Source organism: Bufo bufo, chromosome 1 (assembly GCF_905171765.1).
Source record: "Bufo bufo chromosome 1, aBufBuf1.1, whole genome shotgun sequence".
Classification (NCBI taxonomy): Eukaryota; Metazoa; Chordata; class Amphibia; order Anura; family Bufonidae; genus Bufo; species Bufo bufo.
The window spans coordinates 740,921,517-740,930,025 of NC_053389.1; the positions used below are offsets into that span (position 1 = coordinate 740,921,517).

Genomic DNA, 8,509 nt, shown 5'->3' on the forward strand with positions numbered 1-8,509 from the left:
GTTTGTGGAAAGTCTTCATGCTCCTGGCTGGCTTTGAATAAACCTGCTTTTTCCTGAAGGTTTTGTTTCTCATGAGTGTTGCTCTATTGAGTCAAATATACATGTATTTAAAGGGGTTCTCCAAGATTAGAAAAACAAGGCGGCTTTCTTTCAAAAACAGCACCATACAGGTTGTGTGCAGTAATGCAGCTCTCTCTAAGTGACTCCAATGGGGCTGAGCTACACTACCACACACAATCCATGGACAGGGGTGGTGGTGTTTTTTAAATAAAGCAGCCATGTTTTTCTAATTCTGAACAACCCCTTTAAGTAAAAATAAATATATCCTTAAGTCTACATGCACACGACCGTATGTGTTTTGCGGTCTGCAAATTGCGGATACGCAAAAAATAACGGATGACATCTGTATGCCATTCTTTTTTTTTTTGCGGATCCATGGTGATGGATCATGAGATAGACCATGTGATGAGCGTAGTGACGTCAAAGGTCCTTTTCCTCACAGATGAAGACAGAAGAGATGCCGGCTGCACGAACAAGTGGATTAAGGTAAGTTAAATTATTTTTTTTTTTTTTAACCTCTCCAGCCCTATTTTACTTAGCACTCTGTATTCAGAATGCTATTATTTTCCTTATAACCATGTTATAAGGGAAAATAATAATGATCGGGTCCCCATCCCGATCGTCTCCTAGCAACCATGCGTGAAAAAAAAAAATTGCACTTGCTTGGGATTTTCATGCAGCACCATTCACTTCTATGGGGCCTGCGTTGCGTGAAAATCACCGCTCGTGTGCACAGCCCCATAAAAATGAATGAGTCTGGATTCAGTGCGGGTGCAATGCGTTCACGTCACGCACTGCACTCGCTCGTGTGAAAGGGGCCTTAGGGCTTGTTCACACGACTATGTATTTTGCGGTCCGCAAAAAATACAGATGACATCCGTGTGCATTCCGTATTTTGCGGAACGGAACAGCTAGTCCCTAATAGAACAGTACTATCCTTGTCCGTAATGCGGACAATAATAGGACATGTTCTATTTTTTAGCGGAACAGAAATACGGACATACGTAGATGGAATGCACACGGAGTACCTTCCGGTTTTTTTGCGGACTCATTAAAATGAATTGTTCCGTATACGGTCCGCAAAAAAAGGAACAGACACAGAAAGAAAATATGCATGAGACCTTATAAAAGTAATATAAAAGAATGGCACTCCTATGTTCAAGAGGTGACATTAACAGCGAGGAGTGTACTGGGAGAGCCTATTCTAGCTGTATTCAGTAACATCAATGTCCCTGGGTAAACTCAGTCTTAAGGCATTCATGAAGACAGTGCAGGATAAAGGCTTAAAATAAGATTTCAAAGCAATGGAGAACAGCAGGTTTTGTGGGTTTTTAGCCTTCCTCTGGATCAACCTGCTGGATAACAGGATGGACGGATGTCTTTTTTCAGCCTTACAAACTATGTTACTATGCTAAATAAAGGGAAACTTTCATCAAATATTTTTACACATATTAACTTACATGTGAATATTCTACGTAATTTTTTTTACATATAAAATACAGATGGATAGTTTTTTGGATATAGTTTTTGAAGTCCCTGCTGTCCTAGAACCCCTGTTGAGATAACCAGGCAGGATACCAAAGTGAAAAAAAATTTAAAATAAAATCTGACTTGTCATAGGGGCCCTGGGTCCACGCCGAGTCTCTTTCTCCTTCATTTCCGGGTCCTGCAGCCACAAAAGAGTGACATGCTGTCTACATTCGGTGACGTGTTCAGGTACGGCACATAACCTCTGCCACCGCTTGGTTGCTCGACAGTGGTGACGAGCGTGTAGCATGTCACTCTTGCGGTCCAGCGGGGACCATAACTGGAGGAGAAAATAGCTCAGCACCGGACCGGGAGTGCCTATGACAAGCGAGACTCTTTTATAACTTTTGCATCCTGCTTGGCCATCTCAGAAGGGGGTCCTAGTCTTAGGGAACCCATTAAACTTCCTTTTTGTTTGGACATTTTGCACAGCAAATAGTCTTGCTTAACCTTCTCACATATCACTGCAACCAGAGAGAGCCCTCTGTAGTGACTCAGAGCATCACACATTAAACTGACCAATGCAAGGCTCTTCTGTGAGCAGCTTTATCAATGCTGATCAAGAAAACAGTCCTAACATTCTACACCTACTATTATCACAAAGATCACCTTACGGCTACCATCTTTCCTTCGTAGCAGCAGTAAACTGACAATGGATTATCTATCTATACGGAAGGTCTTATCTTTTGGGTTGACTGCTACAGAGGGACATTTTGTACGTCATTATTAATGGCACAGAACTGCAGAAATGAAGGAAAACAAAGATAAATATATATTTTCTTTGAATATTGGGTATAAGAGAATACCCCTTTCTGATGGAAGTGTCCCTTTAATAGTGCATGACACTTCCACCTCGGGCTCTGAACTCCAGGTCAGTCTGGGGAGTCCACATCTAAGCTAGTATTTGCAGTGTACACAGACTGCACTGTAGATCCATGCGGGGATTTCAACACAGAGCAATGAACTACTACAGCAGTCTGTCCACACCCACTGTACTGCCGCCTCGGGGCATTCACCATGTATTTTACTCAGCCACACCTAACACTGAAGAATAGTAACAAGCTCCTATATAGTCAATGCAACTACAGAGTCCTGTGGGGAGATGTAATTATATATTCTATCTAACTCCTCCGGTAATGTTAATGGTTCATTGATGCAAGGTACAGGAACGCAGTTTTAGAGGGGGTATTAATGGTACCTTTCCTTTTAACGGACTTCTGACCTATGACATTGATCCCAGCCTACGTTCTGTCCAAAACGTCCCTGTACCCACAATACTATCTTAGCAAACAAGAGATGGGGGTCTCACAACTAGTGTTGAGAGAACTTGTGGTTTCAAGTTTGGAGGACAAGGTTCGGGTTATCTAAGACCATAAGTTATGGTCTGTGGTAGCAGAATCCATAGATAACCCGAACCTTGTACGCTGAACGTGAAAACACAAGTTCGCTCGACGCTAGTGGCAACCCTTGTCTCCCGAGATGGGAAAGGGCTGGGGCTACACAGCGACCTTGGCTGAGACATAGCGCTAAAATGTATTGCGATACTTGAGCTACAGTCATGGCAACTTGCAGGTCGCAACCCCATTCACTTCGATTACTTGGAACGTAGGCAGCGCTACAATACGAAACTTTGGTCGTGCAACTTCTGGCGTGGCCAAAGACGCTATGTCCGCACCTCCCAAGATACGAACAACCATTGACGTGCCCACCATCTCTTGTGTGACCGGTGTAGTTCCAACATCACGGACGGCTAACCCCAGGGCTACAGAAGTTTTGATGCACAACCGTTGTGGGACAATAGTGTCCACAGTGTGCAAATCGCTCACACTACACAGATGGGAGGTTGTGCAGAGCAGTCATATGACACCAGCGCTCACGGAAATATAATAAAGGGACGGACAAGAAACGTACAAGAGTGTCATTGTTTGACACAAGCGAACTTGTAGACCCTTTTGAAGCTGTGAGTATTACAGCATTCATTACCAGCTTGTTCAACTAAACCGCACACATACCTGCTAATGTCTAACGGTGAAGCACAGAGGAGTTTGTCCTTTAGCATAGTGTGCAGTAGTATTAGCCTAACTGGTTTTCAATAAGTCTGCATGCACAAAAGAAACGTAAAATACACATTCAGCTCTGCTACATCTGCATAGACGTTAGAAGAGAAGCCACAGTATATGCAGAAAAGTTTCAGCTAACTGTCCTGTCCTGTCGTAGCTGTCACACCACCCTGCAGACAGTCCCCCCCAGACTCACCTTCACAGAAGCCAGGCCCAGCACAGGAACCCTTCTCAGATGTACACGGTTTATAAGTGAAAGCTGCCTGGCTGGGAGGTGACTCTCTTCCCAGGCCTGGGTGTGGTGGATCAGTGTCCCTCCTACTTTACACTTCTTTTGGTTTTAAGAACTGAGTTTGTCTTACAGTGCAGAGCGTCCCTGCTATTGTAGAGCTGCATGATAAAGCTTGCTGGATGTTGTAGTTCCACAACTGCTGGGTGGACTGCTGCAGTATGGGGCGCCCCTATCTAAAGAACTGCTTTTGGAACACAGCCCAATACGCTGCGTAGCCTGCCTAGAACAGGTTTAGCTGTTTTCATGGGGCTGTATTAACCCTATGCATACTGCATGCAAGCACATTATACACTGATGTTTTATTAGAACAATCGTTTTTGTAAATTTGCTCAGTTTTTTTTCCCCCCAGAAATGTGTTTATAGCTTTTTTTGTAATTTTGTTTAGTTCTTTTGTAATTTTGCATTTTTTTGGTAACTGTTTTTAGCTGTTTTTGGTTGCCCTCTAGTGTTGCTGTGGACAATCGGTTCCAGTTATAATTTTTCAGACGTTGCTGCAACATCACCAGCCATGTAATCTCTTAGATGTCTACAGAGCAGAAACAAGGGGACGGGGCTCACAGTCACGGCTGACAAGTCACTATTAGGCCCTACCAAACCTTACAGAATAACATTTAGATTAATTAATAATTTAAAATGTTATTTATATGGCATGATGAAAAAACAATGATGGAATTGATTGTTTTTGTATCTTACCCCCCCCCCCCCTATAAAAAGTTGAATGATAATATGGATATCTATAAATACCATCACAAAGTACATGTCCCAGTAAAAATATAGCATCACGCAGCTAGATCAATGTAAAAAAATAAATAAAGTTATAGCTCCTGACAAGTGGTGACGCAAAAATAAAAAAAATTCCAGATGTCCATAAAGAGGACCTGTCACCTCTCCTGACATGTCTGTTTCACTAATTATTTGCATTCCCCAATGTAATAAAAGAAAGTTATGAATGAGTTACCAGCAATCTGCAATAGGGTCATTGGAGTCTATCTGGGTGTTACCAGTTTGTTGATGTGTCCTTGCACAGTCTGACACTAGACTGGTAACAGCCAGATGGACTCTATTGACCAAGACCCTAATGCAGACTGCTAGTAGCTCATTCATAACTTTTAGTAGGAATAATAGAGGAATGGCATAGAATTAACCTACAACATAGAGTTATATGAAAAGATGCAAGAAGAGGTGACATGTCAGGAGAGGTGACAGCTCTTCTTTAAATAGGCTATCCACAGGATGTGCCTTAAATGTCTGACAGGTGCGGGTCCCACCTCTGGCTGTCTAAAGAACAGAGCCCCTGCCGCGTGCCATCTGGAATGGAGAGCAACTCATACATGTACGGCGCTCTCTATTCACTGCTATACGACTTTGGAAAATAGCGCTGTGCACTTGGGTGGCTTTTTTGGAAAGTCCCTTGGCAGCAAATGGAGTGAATCTCGCATGCGCAGCCTCTTCTCCATTCCTGAAGGCAGGTGACAGGGCCCAAGTCTTGATATAGAAGCTGGTCCCAGAGATGGGACCAAAACCTACTGGACGTTTATGGTTTATCCTGTGGATAAAATTTTCAGATAGGACAACCCCTTTTAATGCAGAATTTCCCACATCCTGACCATATTTCTCCCCTGCAAAGTAGCACCCACAGTATTGCCCCATTCACGTGAAAGGAGTCACGCTGTTGTACCCTGCCTGGAGGGTCACTGTGCAGGGAAACTAAATGAGAAAAGCGGCCCCTTCATTGTCAGGATTAGTGAGGGTCCCAGAGGCTGGACCACACTAATTACAGTGATGGTATAGGGTAAAGGGGTTGTCCTACAAAAAATATTCTCCAGTTTTCAAACCAGCACCTGAATCTGAATACTTTTGTAATTGCATGTCATTAAACATTTTGTGTAGCCACTGAGCTATTTAATAAAATGTATCTGTATAGCGCCACCTGCTGTTTGTTCTTTTTCTTATTTCTTTGTCCTGCTCACTGAGAAGGCTGCACATGCTCAGTTTCATCCTACAGCGGCCTCCTGAGCTATGATAGGGAGAGCTGAGAGACGCCCCCTTAGCTGCAGCAGCATAGACACCCCCCCTGAGCTGTCAGCTTGATATAAATCTAGCACAGCAATGAATGGGGAGATCTCTGGGTCCATGTGAGGTCCAGGGCTGGTTCTAACTTTGTTAGAAAGAGATTGTCATGTACTATATGATGTCTGATTTTCATTTTTTTACATTAATCATAGGATAACCCCTTTAACTGTGTTAAATGAAATCTGCAACTTCATTGGTTGCTGGTTGACATTTCCTCCCCCCAGTATTGTAGAAAACCAGCAGTTCTACATAGGTGTACATGCAAAACAAATAGTAATGCTTAACTGGTAAGTAAACCATTAAACCTGCTTTTTGCAAGGAAGACACTGAGGAATGACTTCACTGGCCTCTCCCAAATGCTCCATAGAGAAGACTGTACTGACATCAGACATTAGGCTTCAGCAGAGTCTCTGGAGGTGCGTTCAGACTGACGCTCCGTATATCACATGGGGAAGTAGTCGGAAAGTATGGTGACAATGACTATAATCAGGGCAGCAGCTTTTTGCTACTTCCAGGATTTATATAGAAAACATTGACATTTTATAAAAAATAAATAAAAAAATCACTCTTCCACAGTAGGTCACCAAATCTTTGTTAGGCTACATGCACACGACTGTTGTGTGTTTTGCGGTCCGCAAGTATAGGACAGGTTATATTTTTTTGGCGGACCACGGAACGGAGCAACGGATGCATCTTTTTCGGCCCCATTGAAGTGAATTGGTCTGCATCCAAGCCGCAAAAACTGCGGCTCGGTTGCGGACCAAAACAACGTTCGTGTGCATGAGGCCTTAATATGAGAACCTGCTGCACCACCATCACACTAGCTATACAGGGCAGGGAGAAATGCGCTCCCCATAAGATACCATAATGAGTGGCTGAGGGTCCATGGAAGGGGGAAAAGAACAAACCATGCATGTTTTCTCCACGCCCTATTGGCCAGATGACATCTTTCAGGGTGAGAGCATGTATGAGGGACAGAAATATGCGCGTGGCCTATGACCTCCACATGGTACCCCTCTCAGACTACGGTTACAGTCTCTTATAGAGGGTATACATTTGGTTGCACACAGAACTGTGAGGCACAGTAGCAGCAGAGCAGTCTTTATGTGTGGTATGACTCCACTGGTGGCAGGATAATCACCTCCCCACTTTTTGAACGGTCAAAGACGGACACTTATAGTTCATTGTGTAAAAGATCCATTTATTTTTTTCTTCATCTTTTTCTTAATCTATATATTACAGTAGTTTTTTTTTTTTTTACACAATAGCGCAAAAATTATCTGAATATAGAAATGTCTAAAACCCAAGTTGCATTAATTAATGAAATAATATAAAAGAGAGGAAACAGAGAAGTACCTGACGAACACTTAGTGGATCAATACAGAGCGTCATGTGGTACACGTGTCACGGCCACTAATCAGGGCATAGTGGGCTGGGGGGTTCAAAATCTCAGGGTACTACTCTCTTTATCAAGTTTGGGCCTGCCACATTACAGTCTCTGAATCAGAAGTGGTTTGCAACCATTTACACGACTCAGGGTGGTCCCTTCACAGGCATTTAAGTGGCCCAGTAAGCAGCAGTAGCCTATAGCATATCCACTGTGTAGGCAGTGGACCATAACCACGCTACCACGCTGACGCTTTCTGCTGCCTGGCCCAGGGATGATATCCCAAAACACTGGTTGCAGTGGTGAACTGCTACAGCTTAGGCATGGGAGCAGCAGGGGATCAGTGAGATATGCTTTTTTTTTTAACAACACTCTTAGCAATTTTAAACATTTTTAAAATATTTTATTCTTATTTTATTGTTATTATTAGTTAATATTTGATGTTGTTATTATGATTGTCAATATAATTTTTTATTATCATTATTATTATATATTATTATGTTATACGTATTGTTCCTGCCTGGTATATGTTATTAGATTATTTTCTGTTCCTACCTCTTTGATTTCAGAAGTCGTATCTGGCGGGGGGATCTTCCTGAGCCGGAATTAATTTGCCTAAACTACTAAGACATGCCCAACTACGAACTGGTTGGCAGACAAGCCAGAAGACGGATGTTTAAATACTTGATAGTAACATGCTGCCAAGGTTTTCCTCCTGCTTGTAAATTAACTTGCAGCCACCCCAACCTTTCCTACATGTATGGTGTTATTACAGTTGGCTGTTACATTGTCTTTTATGTTATTACTAGTTAGAGCCCACTTAGGCTACCTGCACACGTTGTGGATTCTGGAGTGGAAAAACCACAGGGTAAAGGCTCATGCACACGGGCATAGCCGTTTGTATGTGGTCCACAAACTGCGGATCAACAAAACACAGATACCGGCTGTGTGCGTTCCGCATTTTACAGAACATCTGGCCCATAATAGAACTGTCCTATCCTTGCCCATAAAACAGACAAGAATAGGACATAGGGATGAAGACAGCACACGGTGTACTGTACGCATGTTTTGTCCCATAGAAGTTAATGAGTCCACATCCGCTGCGGACAG

At 43.0% G+C, this 8,509-nt stretch overlaps 1 protein-coding gene across 1 annotated transcript in view; it reads right to left on the bottom strand.

The window, feature by feature from the left end:
• Positions 1-3,946, bottom strand: part of ANXA4 (annexin A4) — a 90,761-nt gene extending 86,815 nt beyond the window's left edge. The window contains exon 1 of the mRNA XM_040414435.1: positions 3,844-3,946. The gene's annotated coding sequence lies outside the window, so the exon portion shown is untranslated. The remainder of the gene's footprint in view (positions 1-3,843) is intronic.
• Between the last annotated feature and the right edge of the window lie 4,563 nt (positions 3,947-8,509).